Source organism: Euprymna scolopes, chromosome 35 (genome assembly GCF_053919585.1).
Source record: "Euprymna scolopes isolate OS-2025 chromosome 35, ASM5391958v1, whole genome shotgun sequence".
NCBI classification, from domain to species: Eukaryota; Metazoa; Mollusca; class Cephalopoda; order Sepiida; family Sepiolidae; genus Euprymna; species Euprymna scolopes.
This window is the reverse complement of record NC_136516.1, coordinates 60,578,530-60,598,359: the sequence shown is the minus strand read 5'-3', so window position 1 is coordinate 60,598,359 and position 19,830 is coordinate 60,578,530. Positions and strand designations below refer to the sequence as shown.

Genomic DNA, 19,830 nt, shown 5'->3' with positions numbered 1-19,830 from the left:
TCATTTCACCCAGATTCAAGAAGCTGTGATCGATGAGACCAGCCGCAAACCACCAAATAGTCACCTTTTGTTGATGCAATTTCGGCTTCTGGAAGTGTTGTTGAGCTTCTCTGACATCCAACCACTGTGCCGAACGTCACTGGTTATAGAGGATCCACTTCTCATCACACATCACAATCCGCTCAAGAAATGGGTCGTTTTTGTTGCGTAGAAGACACCTCAAAACGATGATTTTTTTTTAGTATTGTTCAATTCATGTGGCACACATTTATCCAACTTTTTTGACTTTCCTATTTGCTTTAAATAGCGAACGACTGTTGAGTGGTTGATTTCAAGTTCAGCAACAACTTCTTGTGTGGTTTTACGAGGATCGGCTTCAATTAAGGCTTTCAAATTTTCATTATCAACCGCAGTTGGCCAGCTGTGACCATTTTCATCTTCGAGGTTCTTGTCACCATTGCAAAATTACTTGAACCACCTTTGTGCCACACGTTCGTTAGTGGTTCCTGGGTCAAACACATCATTGATATCACGAACTGTCTCGGCAGCTTTTCGGCCTAGTTTGAACTGGAACAAGAAAATTGTGTGGATTTTACTTTTGTCCATGCTGTCGAAAAGCCTGCAAAAAAATAAATGACGAGATTGAGAAGAGTAACGAATAACACGATTCGATAGAGCAAAAAAACGTGCTTCAAAATGATATATAAAATGGCTGTATATATATATATTTAAATAAAGGGGTGGTCACCAACAATGTGTATTTTTTAACATTATTTTATTATTCCGTGTCTTGGTTTTTTATTGAGAATTATGTTTAGATCATTGTAATAATGTTTTTAAATCATTGAAATCGTTTTTAACGCGTTTCAGACGTTCTGTGAAGCGTCCTCTTCAGAAATTATTTTCAAAATGTGTTGGAGATGTAAAAATAGCATTTTCGTAGTTCATTTGAAATGTTTCCAAGGGGTGGAAACGTGTAAGTGTCTACTATTCATTGGAATGTTCAATTTTTATTACTGTTTTATTGGGCTGTGGTCACTCCTGTCTTGTGTTTCTCTCTCTCACTCACTCTTTCTGCTTGTGTTTTTTCTTTTCCTTTAGGGTAGGATATCTGTGTGCGCGTGTGTGTGTGTGCGGGTGTGTTTTCTTTCATTGGTTTGAAGAATGTGTGTACTGTTTTATAGGATTATGAAGTTATTTGCTTCCCTAGGCAGGTAACTGTGATCCAAGGTCGTTACTAATGTGTATGTGTGAGGAGCGGGAGATGGGAGGAAGAACCAGCTCTTCTAAAATAAGGGTAGGGGTGCTCTCATTCTATTTTGATATTTATGTTTTGGATTTTTATATTTTAGTATTGTGATTTTTTGTTTCAGTCTTAGACTGTTTGGGTATTCTTTATATTATGTTTGTTTAGATAGAGGGGTATATTTAAGAATATGTATAGGGGATTTTTTAATGTTTCTATTTATTTGTCTCCCCATGTGGGTATGGCCAGACCCAGGATCGGTTCCTAGTGTGGGGAAGATCTCATTCCCTAGAGGGAAGGGGCCAATTGGAGGGGTATAGGTATGGAAGGGGGATGATAGAAGGGATGATAGTTGTCTCAGTCATGAGAGATTTCTTCTCCACTGACTGAAGGGGGAGCGAGATGTTGGAACAGATATTATACTATGGTTCTAGGTGTTACCTAATGTTGTTGGTTTCGAGGTTAAGTAGGGTTGGTATTGTTTAGTGTGTTTTATTAGAGATAGGGGTGTTATGTCTGTGTATGCGCGCGCGTGTGTGTGTTTTAATGTGTCGGTTCTGATTTATGTGTGGGTGTGTATATGTATATGGATGTGCATGCTAGTGTGCCTTGCATTTCATGATGTTTTTGTGTGTTGATATTAGGCTCTGTTTAGTTCAGAAGTGAATCTTGTTATGAAGTTTTTTTCCTGTGTGAGTAAATAAAAATAATTGTCTGTTTGGAAGATTGGCATTATTTTGAAGCTGTTTCCACTGCATATGTGTATGTGTTTTGAAACATAGAGGTGTCTGTTATCTGCAATTTTGATGTTGCTCTTATGTAAGGCCACTCTATTGCTGAAATTTTTGGTGGTGCCTATATATATATATACATATATATATATATATATATATATATATATATATATAATCAATGAATTAATTCAGAAATCATATATGAAAGTGAATATGTGAGAAAACGGTATTGTTTTTGCACTAACCTGATATTAACATGTAAGGGTAATATTATAAATAAGTGTAATAAAATAATATACATAAAGGACGAGTACAAATATTAAAAATATGATAGCATAAAGATGAATAAATTAAAAGACTATATAGGAAAAATTATAATAAATCAAAGAGGAGCATATTTATAAATATTGTATAACTTATAGAGTATAATTGAGCTGTTGTTTGATTGAACTAACTTCCTGCTTTGGAGGAAGAGTCAAGGGAATATAAATTCACGGGTAATCCTCAGTTTTTTTCTTTTTTATTTCTTTTTTTTTTTTACATGGGGATCACCACTTATCAAGGCCCGAAGGCCACTCAGTTGCCTGTATATAATTGAACTGTGGCATGGGAGGATGTAAACATAATTAAATAATGTACAGTAAAGTAATAAGTAAATTATTTTCTAAGCTGACTATAACATTGCAATTATAATTATGGTTATAATGTCTAAGCATATCAATTGTATGTCACCTTTCGAAATGGAATAAAATAGCTGCATATCAATACACTGGCAATATACTGTGACAAGACATAGTACAATACATGACATACTGAGCTTTTGCGAAACGAAAGAATATTAATGATAGAAATAACTATACCTGGTGACTATTGAAAACATAACAAAGCTACATGAATAGCAAAGAAACCAAATAACTAACTAAATAAAATTAGATTGAATACGATATGATGAGGAAATTAATATTATTTAAGTGGTAAAATAAAGGTAGGATTAAGTGTAAAAACTAGGTTAAAAAAATGAACACCTAGGATAATAGATAAGTTTCAAACATATGCTGAGACTTTGAAAGACCTAAAAAAACCCACAATTTTAGAGTTATTTGTAATATTGACTATAAAGTAAAACAGAATAACAATATTACTAAATATACTAGGTTATATATGACACTTTCTATACAAAGAATAATACACTGCTATGCTTTAAAATTTTAGAACAAATCATAAGTAATAAAAACCGAAATAGAAATTAAAATGTTATTTCAACATAGAAATATGATGTATTCTTTTAATTAACTGTGAGAAAGGAGGAATATACACTGGAAGTAATACAGTTGAAATAAAAGAGAATTTTAATATTGACATACTCTAAAATAAAACTATAAAAAACCATAAGTGACTAAGACAATATATGTTAAGTTGTTAAGTGTTGAGATATTATGTTGAATAAAGATGGCGATGAAGAAGCAGTGCAGTATGATCCTGAGTGTAATTGCCAGTAACAAAGATGGCAGCGAACTGATTGAATCCAAAATTCAACAATTTTTATAGTAACTTTGGAAGTTTTTCATTGGTTGCTTATTGTGACTTGTGGTTATAAAAACGATCATCGAAATCATTGGTGTCATACCCCCCATTAGGAGTCAAAAACATTCAACATTTGAATTAGTTTAACTAATTGAATTACACATCAATTGATATTAACAATAGATGGTTTAAGCGTGTACAGAAGAAGGGCGTAAGTTTTGCTCAGATATTATCTGTTGCTGCAATGCTATGATGCAAACCAAAAATCTGTAGTGAATGTAGATTAAATTAAAAAAATCAATAAAAATATAGAATAAATGACTAAGGACGGAAATCGAAAATAGAGTAACTACTTTGAACATGATAATAAATATTATTTAAGATTTAAAGTGCACACATGAAAATGTAAACACCTCAGTTATGTATACAATAAAGCATGAAAAGTAGATATACATTTGAATTTTAATTAAAACTAGCGGGGGTACCCGGCGTTGCCCGGCTGTTTGGAGGTGTGTGTGCTGTTCAATAAAAAAGAAAGCGGGGGTGGGGGTAAAAGTTGGTAGGATCGAACCCGAAGCCCTGAGGCGAAGTTTGAAAATAAAATCGGCCAACCAGAATGAGTTACTGAAAGATGTTTGAATTTATTTAAGTAAGAACCAAATTGACAGGTGCGCGCACGGAAGTCGTAGAGCATTACAACGACGACGTAAGCAATAGCTATTCAGCAAATGAAGTCAATGACCAGGTTTGTTTGTTATAAGCGAAGTAAAAAAAGAAAACATAAAAATGGGAAACAGGTGATCATTTTATATTAAATTTAGGAATTTAAGAAAATTGGGCAACGGAAAAGGCCATTTTCGCCAGCTAGGAATAAGAGAAATTATTGAATAAATATCGATTGAAAATTAATTTGAGCTCGGTTCTTGCGAAAGAAGACTCCCCAATCCCCCACTCCAATTAAAAAAAATATTAATATACTAATTATTCTGTTCTGAGCTCTCGAATGCAGGAATTTTTCGGTTGAAATCGAGAATCTGCACAGAATTTGGTTCGAAGTCGACTGAAACATTAACAAAGTTTAGTATCTCTTCTGATGCTACACTTCACCTCTTTTCGTTCAGTGAAGGAGAAATGACTGAGGCAATTTAAATTTTTGTTCCGACCAAAAGTGCCCCTTTTGGGAGCTGGATATTCCCTATATTTAAAAATGACTTTGTGTCTAACTGTACTTTCTATGAGGGGGGGGGGCACAAGTAAATAGAAACACGCAATATGTAAACAGTAGTACAAAGCATGTTCATAACTTATAGACATCGATTTTATTTGGTTTTAAAGAACCCTTCACATTTAAATTTTCTTTTTAATATAGTTGTTTTTTTTTTCGGGGAGGGGGAGACTTTTAAAAAGACTCTTGAACAACAAGCTATTTTCAATCGATATTTATTTAATAATTGCCCGAAATTTATATAGGCTACTAACTCTCCATCCTAAATTCTAAAATAATTTTGTTTTTAGTCAAAAGTAAAATTTCAATGCGGGTGGGGCGTACTTTTAAATGTAGATATAATTTCTTTTTCAATTTGAAAAATTTCTAAATGTTTTCTCTTTATCTATTTTATCCAGACTTTGATAAATTCATTGCAATATATTCATGACCCCCCCCCCCTCCTGGAGAATGATAAGATAAAAAAACAGCCGGTGTCAGACAAAGTGGCTCCAGGAAAATAAAATAAAACTGGCCCAGGCCTTTGAAATCTTCTAACATTAAACTGTGAACTCCCTGCCCTGTAAACATTTGGCAACTAGGTGCGAAAAAATACTTGACCATTTTAAATTGATAAGGGGATGGACAAGTGACCTCTAAAACATTTACTTAAATCAATAAAAAATGAAATGAAAATTTAAAGAGATTCCCCTACAAAAATACAAAACAAAATTAATTGCTTTTTTTATTAATCATGTTTTGGCCAAAAATATGACCAAAGCAAATTCAGAAATAATAAATCTAAGAGTCTATTTCTCCATCTCAAATTACATAGATCGGTAGAAAATTACATTGTCTTGTTTTTAGTAAAAGTTAATTGCTTTAGATTTTTTTCATTTCTCAACTCTTTACTGCATTGATATTTTTTTAAATTACAACAAATATTTTTCCACACCAATTAATGTCAATAATTAAATTTATTCGGATATCGAATTGTCCTAAAACTTCATACAAAAATATCTTGTAAAAAATATTAGAAATTGGAAAAATATTATGTCTAATTTTTCAGTACTCCTCCATCTCTGAGTGCTCAATTTTATGTTTAATACTTTTAGGTGTCTATCTGAAATATTTTTAAGATTGTTTTATGCTAAAGTTGGTGTAGAAAATTGAATGAACAAGGTGTGGCGTAGTCCCTAGCATTGTCAGGCTCACTTTAGACAACAATAGTGTTTGGAGGTATGCCAAAAACCACATCGACAATTAAAATAAAGGTTACGTTATGGCTAAGGTAGAAAATGAACCATATTAAACGAACGTGTATTTATATTAAAATGGAAATAAATGATACAATGAAGAATATTATGATTATTAGCTAGCAAATGCTAACATAACAGTAACAATATTTTGTAAATGAAAAATCAAGAAAAACATGATAAAATTGCAAAACATTTATATAACTGAGTTTACAAAAATATGTTTTTTTAGCAAGTTTCATGTGGGAAAGATTAAGCAAACTCGTGTTTTTGTAGGAAAATGTAACATTTAGTAGAAAATGAATATGAAAACTTTTGAAATAACGATAATCTTTTTTAATTAGAAACAAATTTAGTTAATTTCAATGATTACAATAGAATAATTTAGTTATGTAATACACTTAAGTATCTCGTTGTTACTCATATTTAAAGCCTAAAATTCTTCAATTATAATGTAAAAACATTAACATTTCTCCAGTTTCACCTTTCAGACGATTTCTACTTGGTAAATAAATATTACCTCCAATACTAAATAATCTTTTACGTTCAACAGAAAATGGGGTTGCTGATAAATATTCCCTGGTTAAAGATGCCAGGATGAGAAATTCATATTTATTTGAATTCCACCATTGAAAAATATAATCCTTGCATTTTATATTTTTTAATTTTTGATATTTTTCCATTTCTATTTTTAATAAGTATATTTGTTTGTTTATTTCACTGTCTAATTCATTCTTTAGTGGTTCGACCTTTTTTCTTTAATTCAGTGAGGCATTTTTCAAAACTAAAATTAAAGTCATTATCATCATCACTTTTCTCCACAGATACGTCAGACACATCAGTCTCCATAACTTTTGATACATTGGGTGACGTGTCTATTTTTTCTTTGGTTATAGCATAGATATCTTGTATTAACCATTCTGTAATAGCCTTCTCATGGGGCAGGCCACTGTAGTTATTTTCAAGGAAACCAGACTTGAATCTGGGATCGAGGTATGTTGCTAGAATAAAGTTTTTATCCTGTAAATAATTATTAAATCTAGCATTAAAAGAAGTTTTCCATGCTGAAAGTGTTGAATCTTACCCATGAAATAGTCCTTTATCTTCTCCCCTTTTAAAAAAAATGATGAATCACTTTAATTTGTGGTATAATATAAGACGCAGATGCTTCTCTGTACATTTGTGCATTCATTAAATTGTTTCAGTATTTTTAGTATTTTTTCTAACATCTTCCATTGGTTGGATTCTAAAGAAGGTGGTTTTACATGCTCACTGCAATATGAAATAAGAGCATTCTTTTGTTCGAATACTCTTGAGAGCATAGCATATTGACTGTTCCATCTTGTAATCACATCCTGAATAAATCTATGGTTGGCAAATTAAATTTTTTCTGGTATTCCTGGTACTTTGTAAAAGCTGCAGGTGAATGGTTGAAGTGCCCAACTATTTGTTTACAAACCTATATCATGACCTTCACAAATCTCTGTGTAAAAATGGCATCATTAATCGTCAACTGTAACGTGTGTAGAAAACATGGTAAAGCTGAATAATTCGTTTGCACAGTTGCTGCTGCCATATTAGTTGCATTATCTTGTGTAAGAACATGAATTTTGCAAGAAATATCAAATTCTTCTACTACGTTTGTAATAATTTCACTAATATTGACTGCAGTGTGTGATGCTTTAAATGGAGTGATTCTTAAAACTGCACTTCTTTGCTCAAAGTTTTCATTGATCCAATGAGATGTCACACTTAGAAAAGATAAGTTCGCTATACCAACAGACCAACCATCACTGGTAAGAGATACATAGCTAGCAGTGTTTATTTCCTCCTGTATCTTATTTCTGACCTTCCTATATATCATGCACAATATTTTTTTGATATACTTTCTAGAAGGTATTATATAATTTGGACAAATGTGCTTCAATAGTCTTTTGAAACCAACATCTTCTACAACAGAAAAAGGTTGTAAGTCAATTGCAATCATTTCATCAATATATTTGTGAATTCTTTGAGCTTTCCTATCATTTATATCCCAAGTTTTATTTTCAGCGACAATATCGTGCAAAGTTTGTTGCTTAAAGGAATCTCTGACAATTTTGGCGCGTTTCATAGTTAAATCATCGATTGGCTGTGTTCTTTTCATCTCTTCTTTCCTTTTCTCGTCTTTTTTTTTTTTTTTTGAAGATCTTTGCGATGCTGTATAAGTGTTTCAACATGTTTGTGTAAGTGTTTCAACATGTTTGTTGTGTAAAAGAACCAATATGTGTTCCTCTAGTTATTTGCTTATTGCACAATTGGCATATTTTGATTTATTTTGATTTATCAGCAGAAATCTTTAAAAATTTCCAAACTATACTTTGCTGCTTAGCACTGGATCTGCTTGCCATAATTTTTGTCTGAAAATAATAAACACCTGTTAATAATATTTTGATTTTATTTATGTGTAGATTTTATAAAGATTTAAACAATGTTTTATGAATTGTATAATAAACAAAAGTTATGTTTTCTTCACTTATTTTAAGCTGACATGAGCAATTTCCTCAAAATAGTATTCATGCATTTTTCAATCAATGGAACACATTGAGGATAATTCAATTTTAACATTCATTCTGAAAATAAGAGACAAAATATTGCAACATTATTCTAAGCATGAGTGCATCAAGTATTTTGTCTTACATTAAATTATAGAAATTTGTTTAAACTTCACTAAGAACTTTGATTCTTAGTAAATGCTTATGTATTAAAAGATTGAATGTTTATAAACCTTTTAGATCCAATCATTTTTATGAATAGGCATTAGACCAACTTTATTGTAACAACCAATATTATAACTATTTGATTAATAAAAATAAATTTAACTTTCTATTTAAAAAAATAATTTGGTAAAATTAATGGCTAGATTAAAAGACTGAGAATAGAAGCAAAAGAAAAAAAATGAAGGTAAAAAGGCTAGCGGGCAACATCAGGTAAGGACAGACGTTATATGTATAAAATTGAAATAAAAGTGTGCTTTACATATTATTTCGAAGGTATATAATTTTGAACTTTGAAAGGATAATATGAGAACCCTTGAATTTAGGTAAAAATGGCAACGGCAAAAATGGCAGAAGTGAATAAATAGGTAAAAATGGCAAATTGAAAAAATATAGATTAATATCTCACAATAGGTTTATTAAAATATTGTATACTATAAATGAACAGAAAACATGAGAAGTTTGTCAAATTAAAAAAAACAAAACAAATGTTGATACATCTTTAAGCCAAAAAAAAAAAAGAAAATTCTAAAAACAATTTATTTTTTCACTTTTCTGAATCATTTGTTTTTGTTTTTAGTTTTTGAGATATAGTTTTTAAAATGCATTAAAAAATATTTACTGTTGTTCCTATTTACTTGCCTCCCCACGAATGCAAAATTAAACACATGTGGAGAAAGTGGCTTACCGTTAAAGAGGCTACGCGTTTGTGCCTGCAGAGCACAAACTAAGAATCAAGATGGCGCCCGCATGCGTTTATGTGGAAAAAAGTTTCGGAGAATCTCATACCCTGATTCCATAAATAACGAGGAAAGGAAAGCGGGAAGAGAGACGATTTTGAGTCACGGAAACGAACGGACGTGTGTAAAAGAAGAGGTAGAAGAAAAGAGTGTGGTGAACGAAACAAACAACGACTCGGTTGAAAGTAGAGTTGTAACGAACACAAGCTATTCCGGCATGACGTCAGGATTTGACCCCAAGCTAATTCCCCTGTTTGATGGCAGTAGCACTGATCACTCAGTGCAGGAATGGGTGGAAAAAGCAGAATTAATATGTCAGCTCAGTGGGGTGAAGCGTATAGAATGCGTGGTCCCAATGCGCCTCACTGGGGGAGCATATACAGTATACCAGCAGTTGGCTGATGAGGAAAAAAAAAGTTTGCCTGCATCAAGCGCGCCCTTTTTACAGCATTTGCATTAGATCCAATTACTGCATGGAAGGAATTCATGGCCCGAAAATTACATCCCGGGGAAACGGTGGATGTGTATCTGGCTGAGCTAAAAAAGCTATCGGTCCTTTTTGGAGGGATGTCAGACAAAGGCTTGGTGTGTGCCTTTGTTGCAGGATTACCTAAGAGTGTGGAAGATCTGCTCCATGCCTCATCCCAAGTGGACAAGATGGACATATCGGAAGTATTGGCGCAGGCACGAGCAATACTAAAGAAAAGCCCTAACACTATAGACCAAGTGGCAGCTGTACAACCATCACAGGTTGGATTGCAGGACCTGGGCGCAGCTACAACTTGCTATAAGTGTGGAGGACCCAACCATTTGGCCCGTGATTGTCTTTCGTCACGTTAACCAACTCGGAAACTTGACGGGCCGCAGTGCTACAAGTGCAAAAAACGTGGACACCTGGCCCGCACCTGTCCGGGAAACAGGCAAGGGGAAGAAGCTACAGCGCCAGTCTTCTCCCCAGATCGTCATTGAGCAGGGCGCTACCCACTGTAAGCATACACATTAATGGAAGCGAGCGCCTCGCGCTTGTGGACACTGGGTGCACCCAGACTCTCGTAAGCAAGATATGGAAAGCAGAGAGAATTCCGGTACTAACTGTAGGCGGAGGTTCACTAGCCTCTTGTGGGGTGAGCATTATCCGCACAAGCATCAACGACGGGCCTGCAGTAGCCGTGCGAGCCCTGGTGATGGAGGGAGAGCTTCTCGGGTACGACCTACTCCTGGGTATGGACTTGATTACACAACTGGGTGGAATTACCGTGGACAGAACCGGCAAGGTACAGTTATCCCGATGTGAGGAACATGTTTGTGCTGCCATAACTCTCGACGAGCCTGACTTTCATGCAGAGTATGATAGAAACACCAATGCATGGACGGCGTCTTGGAAGTGGTCAAACGATCAGCCACCAATATCCTTGCGAAACCGGTTATCGGAATATCCCCCACCCATGTGGCTAAGGGAACAGTATGAAGAAGAACTGCAAACGTGGATCGACAATGGCTGGCTTCTTCCATACCCAGAGGATGAGCTTGGCCTCCCGCGAGGGCTGATTCCCTTGATGGCTGTCGTACAAGAGACCAAACAAAAGGTCCGCCCCATCCTAGACTACCGTGAGCTCAATGAGCATGTCGACCCATATACAGCAAGGGCTGATGTGTGTGCACTCAAATTAAGGGAGTGGCAACAGCAGGGATCGAATGTGGCAACTCTGGACCTACGCAGGGCCTATCTGCAAATACACATTGAGAAGAAATTGTGACCATTTCAGACTGTGGAAATTAGAGGAACCCGATATTGTCTAACCAGGCTAGGGTTTGGTCTAAATGTGGCCCCAGGCATTATGACAGCAATCATGCATGCTATCCGGCAGCAAGATGAGGCAGTGCAACAGGCAACATCCTCATACATCAATGATATATTCGTCAATGAGAACCTCATGTCAGTGCAATCGGTTAGAATGCACTTTGAAAGCTTTGGACTGGCATGTAAGGAACCAGAGCGTCTGTGCGATGGAGCAAAAGTTCTTGGCCTGCACGTGCGCAATAGCAAGGAGGGACTTTGCTGGAGAAGAGGGAGTCACGTTCCCAAGGTCCCATCAAACATCACTCGACGAACAGTGTTTTCGCTTTGTGGAAAGATGGTAGGCCATTTCCCTGTGTGCGGTTGGCTCAGGGTGGCCGTGGTAGCCATGAAGAGACATGCAACAGCCGTGTCGTCGGGATGGGACGATGCAGTACACGATGTCACCCTAAGGAGCATGTTGACAGAGACTGTGTCCAGAGTGACCAGTGATGACCCCGTTCAGGGAAAGTGGTGCGTCAGCGGGAATGAGTTCACAGTCTGGGTGGATGCTAGTTCACTGGCCCTTGGAGTTGCCCTTGCAGTTAATGATTCCATTATTGAAGATGCCTGTTGGCTTCGGCCAGAGAATGATTCGAGGCACATAAACCTGGCCGAACTTGATGCCACATTGAAGGGCGTTAACTTGGCGCTTCAATGGCACGCCAAGGTTCTACATATCATGACTGACTCGGCATGCACTCATCGGTGGATAACCGATACATTAAGTGGAAGAGCACGGCTGACGACACGAGCATCGAGTGAGATATTAATTCGAAGACGGCTTGCAACCTTGGTCGACACCATCACAGTACAACCTGACCGTGGACGTAGTGTTGATCAGGTCTGCGCTCAATAGAGCAGATGCTTTGACAAGAGTCCCTCAACGATGGCTTCTGGCTGGTGCTCGGAGAGATGCTGATAATCTGCAAAACACATGTGCAGCAGTTGTGTGTAATGTGGATGCAGTGCGCATCATGGACATTCATCGACAGTGTGGACATCCTGGCATCAAGCGGACACTGTACTTTGTCAAGATGATTGATCCAGGAGTAGGAAAAAAAGATATCTGAAGAGTGGTGGAAAGTTGCGAGGCCTGCCAATCCATCGACCCAGCTCCAGCACGATGAAAGAAAGGGGAGTTAGGAGTGAGTGGTAAGTGGCAGAGAGTGGGCATGGACATCACACACTACGGTGGCAACCACTTCCTTACCCTCATCGATTGTGGGCCTACACGTTTCGCAGTCTGGAGACTCCTCGGGTGCCAGGACTCTTGCAACATTATTCGCCAGCTGTCATCCGTGTTCTGTGAAAGAGGTGCGCCCGATGAAGTGCTGACGGACAACGACCCAGCCTTTTGCAGCCATCAGATGAGGCAGTTCTTACAAGAATGGGGTGTGCGGCTGCGGCTTAGATGCGCTTATGTGCCTTCTGGCAATGGTATAGCTGAGAGAAGCCATCGCAGCATCAAAACAGTTGCAGCCAGGAAGCAGTGCACCATCGCAGAAGCTGTGTACTAGTATAATCTCATGCCAAAGGATGGCGTCTCTCCAGGAACGGCGCCTGCAAACGCAATTTATCAGTACCGTGTCCGAGAAAAAGGAATCCACCCCGATATAACTGTGGCCACTGAGATAGAACGGAATCGATATGCCAAAGGGGATGCTGTCTGGGTGAAGCCCCCAGGAAACCGATGTACTGACAAGTATAAACGAGGCACAGTGACCGATGTGGTGAGTCAGCAGTGTGTCCAGGTTGATGGCGTACCCCGTCACATTAGGGACCTACGGCCGGCGACACATGTACCACCTCCAGTGGACGATGAGAGTGATTCTGACTCTGAGACGAGTGGGCCATCGCTTTGGTTTGCACCATCCCTATCAAGCAGTGACTCTGATATCAGTAACCTCCACGGAGATGAAGCCTTCCCCGACCATCAGGCGGTGGATGAGAGCGCACGCGAAGACGAGAGCAGCACTGTCCCCCTTCATAGAAGCACCCGACGGCGGCGATCACCACCCCCCTGTCGTCTCTGTGATCATGAGATCAGGGGGGAGTGTGGAGAAAGTGGCTTACCGTTAAAGAGGCTACACGTTTGTGCCTACAGATCAAGATAGCGCCCGCATGCGTTTATGTGGAAAAAAGTCTCGGGGAATCTTGGAGAATCTCGTACCCTGACTCCATAAATAACAAGGAAAGGAAAGCGGGAAGAGAGACGATTTTGAGTCATGGAAACGAACGGACGTGTGTAAAAGAAGAAGTAGAAGAAAAGAGTGTGGTGAACGAAACAAACAACGACTCGGTTGAAAGTAGAGTTGTAACGAACACAACACAAGGTCGGTTTTTAATGTGAGAAATATACAGCTCCCCAAAAAGGGGCACTTTGGATCAGAACAAAAATAAAAATGACCTCAGTCTAGAATAAGTTCTTCAACAATTATTATGTTAATACAAAAAAATTGGAGGGAAGGGGGTTAGCCTCGTCGTAAAACAATATCCCCCGCAAGAACCGTTCTACAATTTATTATTAATCAATATTTATTCAATAATTGCCCTTTTTACCTAGCTGGCCAAAATGGTCTCTTTTCTGTTGACCAATTTCCTGGACACCTGAAATTTATTTACGATTTTTACCGAGTGAGTAAATACTTTTCAAAATATTTATTTTCAAGCATGGAGGGACGCCGTGTTCCTCTTTTAAACTATATGAGAGAAAACCTAACACCTCCCATCAGTGTAAATACTTATTTACAAGTAGTCATTTTAAACTTTGGCGGTGAGGGGTTAGCCATATTTTAAACTAGAGAGTAGAGAGCTGAGCCCGGCACTTCTCTAACAGTCCTACTTTTCTGTTACTAAAATCAGTTTTCCCTATTTATCCATTTTTACCATTTTTGCCGTTGCCACTTTTACCCTGCTATTTATTCCCTTGCAATTTTACCGAGCACCAAGAACACATAGCTTCAAAATAACAGAGTAAAATATTAAGCAATATTTATTTTTAAATATCATTGGGGAGATGATTTAGTTCCCATTTAAAACTAGCGTAGCCCACTAAATCCCTCTTCAGGACGGTCTTAAAATCTATTTTGAAAATTAAAATTATGGATATTGTAAATATCATGACCTAGAATAAATGTGCTATTGTGATAACTGAAATGATTCTAGATAGTGTAAGATAGAGTATTACCACAACTTCCAATTTCACACATATTTGATGGTATTGTGCCTAATTTGTGAAAATATGCTATATATTTTACTCAATAAATAATTCAAAGTGTAGTATCTGTTCTGATATTACACTTTATCCTTTATGTCCTCTGTTACTGACAGAAAAATCCTTCTAGACTGAGATAAGTTTCATTGCCGTTTCAATCCAGAGTATCTCTTTTGGGAGAGTTGGATTCCCTATATTAAAACCCGACCTTGTGTCTAACGCTACCTTCGGGTAGGGGACGACAAGTAAATAGAATCACATGTAAACTAACTCACACACTCCAGACAAAATGAGATTCTACATTTTTAGGCGATTATGTGAACATATTAAAAAAAACAAAAATAAAAAAAACCCAACTAATTTAAAATTTAGAGAGTGGGATCAGTTTAGTATATATATTTAAAGTAAAATCGTCTTCATTTTCAGGCCATTATAAATTATTATGATTGTTCATTAAATTCTTTTACAACTTACCCTAAGTTAGACTGGTAAGTTCATAAAACCCACGTATTATCACTTAAAAAGTAACCTCCCACAAGCGTACAGAACTTACATATTATAGCAATCTTTGGTTAACTGTCCTTAAACGTTAGAATTACTTGGATATGAAGGCTCATTTTCTGTTAAATTTACCTGTAAAACAGACACTATAAATTCTTAAATTTATTATTTTTTTGCTTCTCGTCTGGTGGATGATTTTTCAGAATAAGAAAGGAAGAAAAGGGGGCGAAATAAATGAATACACAACGAATAAATGTTACCAAAAACAAGCGAAGCTACATTTTCAATTACCTGGATAATTTTTATTTTTATTTTTTTGCACTTTAACTTATTTTAAAGTGTTTTTTAACTTAAAATAATGGTAGTGTAAAGCCTATTGAGTTAAAACAAAATAAAAATGGTGATATTATTTAAGCCATATTCAAGCCTCGATAATAGCTCAGAAATCAGAAATCAAAGTACTGATAGAAACGCACCCAAGAAAGGTCACTATGATCACCTGATGTTATGTGAGAACAAGAAAAAAGGCCGACATACGACTTTTAACTCTCGATAATGACTCAAAAATTAAAAATTAAACAATATACTAGTAGAAACCCACCCAATAAATGTTACCAAAGGCAAGATAAGTTACACTTCTACCTAACAAAAGAATATATTTGACTTTTACAAAAAAACAAAACAATTTGAACTTTTGCATCACATTAAAATAAATATTAAACAGAAATAAAGTAAAAATATGCTGGTAATTAATTTTCAAATCATGAAACACATTTTGAATATCTTTAAAATAGTTGTTCAAAAATACACTTACATTTATGTTGCCAAATTGTCCAAACAAAACGGTATTGAAGATGTTAATTACCCCCAAATACTTTCAGTTAGTGGTCTAGGTTTTTATTGCCTTATATAGGGGAGTGAGATTGGTAGGCTCTAGATGGCATTGGCGCCCGCGTAGGAATCGAATCCCTAAGCTACTAACATAAATGATACCGGCAGAATCAAAGAAAATCACATGGAAGCATGACATTTCACGAGTTCATTTCAAATTCAATTCAAGGCCAATCCTTTTCACACCTTTCGTCATACCTTGTTATATTTGCCAATGCCAAGGGAGAGGACAAAAACCTAACTGGACAAAATCCAACACTATAATATTCTACTTTTGATTTAATTAGCAATAATGTTTGATATTATTTTTCTTGAGAAAATATTTCTTTAAATTTAAACAATTTTTTCAATACCTTGAAAATAAACTGCATTCTTCTAAAGGTTATCTAGCAAATTTTCAAGTTTTATTTTGTTTATTTTACGCAGATCAAATAAATTTAGATCTTTTTAATGTTATCATGATCTATAGAGGTTAGTTTTACTAATAGTTTAAAAGGAATAAATATTTATCAACGGTATCAGCAATTTTGATTATGTACAGAATTGCATGAAATTATCTATATATAGAAAAGCGAAAATGTATGTATGTTTGCGTGTCTGCTAAAAACTTTCGACAGACACGACGAAAATTCACAAACTCGGTATCATATTGAAGCTCCATCCTTCGCTCGAAAAATTGGCCAAAAACGTTCATTTTTTTCACCCCGAAATCAACAATTTTCGACAGGGGGTGTCAACAAAAACGGTCGTCTCGTGACAACGAGCGGTTCTACGCATGCGCCAGATGACGTCATGACCTGATAACTGAACAAATTTCATGTACGTCGCGTTAGGTCAGTTGATTAGCGCGTTGGTTCATTATCTAAAAGTTTTGGGTTCGAATCGTGGTGTGAGATGTCTTCTTTTTTTTTTTTTTCGCTTTTTTAAATTTAAATATTGAACCAGTGTTATTTAAGCCATTTTTCACGTAACGTTCGTTTTTCTGTTTTTTTTTTTTACTTCGCTTATCCACCCCCGACCACACACCCAAAAACACCCGGGTACCCACCGATTTTTTAAATTTTAATATCGAAACAGGCTTAATTAAGCCATTTTTCACGTGTTCGTTTTTCTGTTTTCATCGTTCGTTTACCTTACGTTAGTTTTTTTTTTTGTTTTTTTTTCTGATGTTTTGACCCCCCTCCCCTTCCGCTTAATAAAAACGTTTTCTTTTTTTACTTCGCTTATAACAAACAGACCTGGTCATTGATGTCGTCGTAACGCTCAATGACATCCGGGTGCGCACCTGTCAATTTGGTTCTTACTTAAATAAATTCAAACATCTTTCAGTAACTCATTCTGGCTGGCCGATTTTATTTTCAAACTTCGTCTCAGGGCTTCGGGTTCGATCCCCCCATTGGTTCTTTTTTATTTAACACAACACACACCTACAAACACCCGGGCAACGCCGGGTACCCCCGCTAGTTTATATATGGAGGGAAGGATGCATACTTCTCTTCCCCAAGAAGGGTGACCTAAGCATACCAAGCAACTACAGAGGAATAACACTCACTCCAATTGCAGCAAAAATCTACAATACCATGCTTCTCAACCGTATCCAACCAAAGAACCAAAATGGATTTAGAAAGAATCGCTCTACTACTAGTCAAATACTGTTAGGAGACTGATTGAAGGAGCAAAGCAAAAAACATTGAGGCAGTCATGATCTTTGTAGATTTCTCCAAAGCATTCGACTCCGTACATAGAGGAAAAATGGCCAGCATATTAAAAGCATATGGCATTCCAAATGAAGTCATTAATGCTATCATGATGCTATATGAGCACACTCGAGCAATGGTTAGGACCCAGATGGGGACACTGAATTTTTCGACATCTGCACTGGGGTTCTACAAAGAGATACTCTTGCCCCTTTTCTTTTCATTGTCTGTCTTGACTTTGTACTTCGCACCTCTGTTGATATACACAACATGCTAGGTTTCACCCTAAATGAATCCAGAAACAGACGTCATAAATCAGCACACATAACTGATGCAGATTACGCAGACGATATTGCTTTGTTCGCGAACAACACTGCTGATACACAAACACTGTTACGCAAGCTAGAAAAGTCTGCAAATGACATTGGTCTCCACATAAATGCGGATGAGACAAAGTTTATGACTTTCAATGTGAAAGGAGAGATCAGGGCTTTGGTTGGACCAACACTGAAAGAAATCGCTGAGTTTAAATATTAGGGCAGCAACATAGTTTCCACGGAGAGAGATTTCGGAATTCGCATCTCAAAAGCATAGACCGCATTGGATGGGCTACATTCAGTATGGACTTCGGGATTGGCTGACAAACTGAAAAGGCAGTTCTTCAGGGCAGTGGTAGAGTCTGTCCTTGTTTACGGTGTTACAACCTGGACACTCACCAAAAGATTGGAAAGAAAACTAGACGGCACATACACCCGTATGCTAAGAACAATATTAAATATATTTTGGCAAAATCATCTCACGAAGCAGCAACTTTATGGCAACCTACCTGCCATATCTAATACCATCAGAGAAAGATGCCTACGATTTGTCGGTCATTGTTTGAGGAGCAAGCATGAATTGGTGAGTGATGTATTGCTATGGACTCCACGACACGGACGTGCAAGCAGAGTATGACCTAGATCCACATACATCCAACAAATAGCATATGATGCCAACTGTGAACCTGAAGATCTGAGGCAACTGATGGAAGACACGAAACTCTGGAGTCACATTGGTCCGGGCAAGGAGCCCGTCATGATGATGATGATGATGATCAGCAATGAAAAATGAACATGATAAAATATTAAAAGAATCGGTTTTGGAATCGGAAATTAGGCACAAATTTTTCCGATTCCGATACAGATTATGATACCCCAAAAACTACCGATTTTTCCGATGCTCGATTCCGATTAATCGGCACAACATATAAAATGGGTTAAGCGATACAATTGTTATGTGTTTTTTATACTTATTTTATTATTTCATATTTTCATTTTTAATGTTTTTTAATTATTTAAAGTAGAAGGGTCACCAACAATTATGTGTTTTTATACTTATTTTATTATTTCATATTTTCATTTTTAATGTTTTTTAATTATTTAAAGTAGAAGGGTCACTAACAATTATGTGTTTTTATACTTATTTTATTATTTCATATTTTCATTTTTAATGTTTTTTAATTATTTAAAGTAGAAGTGTCACCAACAATTATGTGTTTTTTATACTTATTTTATTATTTCATATTTTCATTTTTAATGTTTTTTAATTATTTAAAGTAGAAGGGTCACCAACACTTATGTGTTTTTTATACTTATTTTATTATTTCATATTTTCATTTTTAATGTTTTTTAATTATTTAAATGAGAAGGGTTACCAACAATTATGTGTTTTTTCACACCTATTTTATTATTTCATATTTTCATTTTTAATGTTTTTTAATTATTTAAAGTAGAAGGGTCACCAACAATTATGTGTTTTTTATACTTATTTTATTATTTCATATTTTCATTTTTAATGTTTTTTAATTATTTAAAGTAGAAGGGTCACCAACAATTATGTGTTTTTTATACTTATTTTATTATTTCATATTTTCATTTTTAATGTTTTTTAATTATTTAAATGAGAAGGGTCACCAACAATTATGTGTTTTTTATACTTATTTTATTATTTCATATTTTCATTTTTAATGTTTTTTAATTATTTAAAGTAGAAGGGTCACCAACAATTATGTGTTTTTTATACTTATTTTATTATTTCATATTTTCATTTTTAATGTTTTTTAATTATTTAAATGAGAAGGGTCACCAACAATTATGTGTTTTTTATACTTATTTTATTATTTCATATTTTCATTTTTAATGTTTTTTAATTATTTAAAGTAGAAGGGTCACCAACAATTGTTATGTGT

General features: G+C 35.8%; 1 protein-coding gene across 4 annotated transcripts in view; it reads left to right on the top strand.

Moving 5' to 3' along the window:
- The window catches only part of LOC145259874 (chitobiosyldiphosphodolichol beta-mannosyltransferase-like), a 432,123-nt gene that overhangs the window by 69,965 nt on the left and 342,328 nt on the right, over nucleotides 1–19,830 (top strand). The gene's annotated exons all lie outside the window — the stretch shown is intronic.